We start from the raw sequence: 349 nt of genomic DNA on the forward strand, positions 1-349 counted from the left end.
CTCGCGGCTCTGTATCTTTGCTTGTGCTGTCGTGTGGGCTTCGAGAGTCTTCCCTCCTTTGCTTACGAACTCTGGCCTGCGCTTCAGCCCCAAGGCCGCCTCTCGCTCGAAATCCCTCTCCCAGCGTGGCATTGAGTGGCACCTCCAGGAAAGGTGACAAAACGGGCCTTGAAGACGCACATCTACGTTGTTCATCCCCCAGCTACAAGAGGTTCTCTTTAGCTAGCATGGTTCCTGGTGGTTGACAGACCCCCTCTTCTTTAAACACAACTAAAAAGGTAAAGGGACCCCTGACCATTAGGTCCAGCTGTGACCGACTCTGGGGTTGCAGCGCTCATCTCACTTTACT

This window comes from Podarcis raffonei, chromosome 10 (genome assembly GCF_027172205.1).
Source record: "Podarcis raffonei isolate rPodRaf1 chromosome 10, rPodRaf1.pri, whole genome shotgun sequence".
Classification (NCBI taxonomy): Eukaryota; Metazoa; Chordata; class Lepidosauria; order Squamata; family Lacertidae; genus Podarcis; species Podarcis raffonei.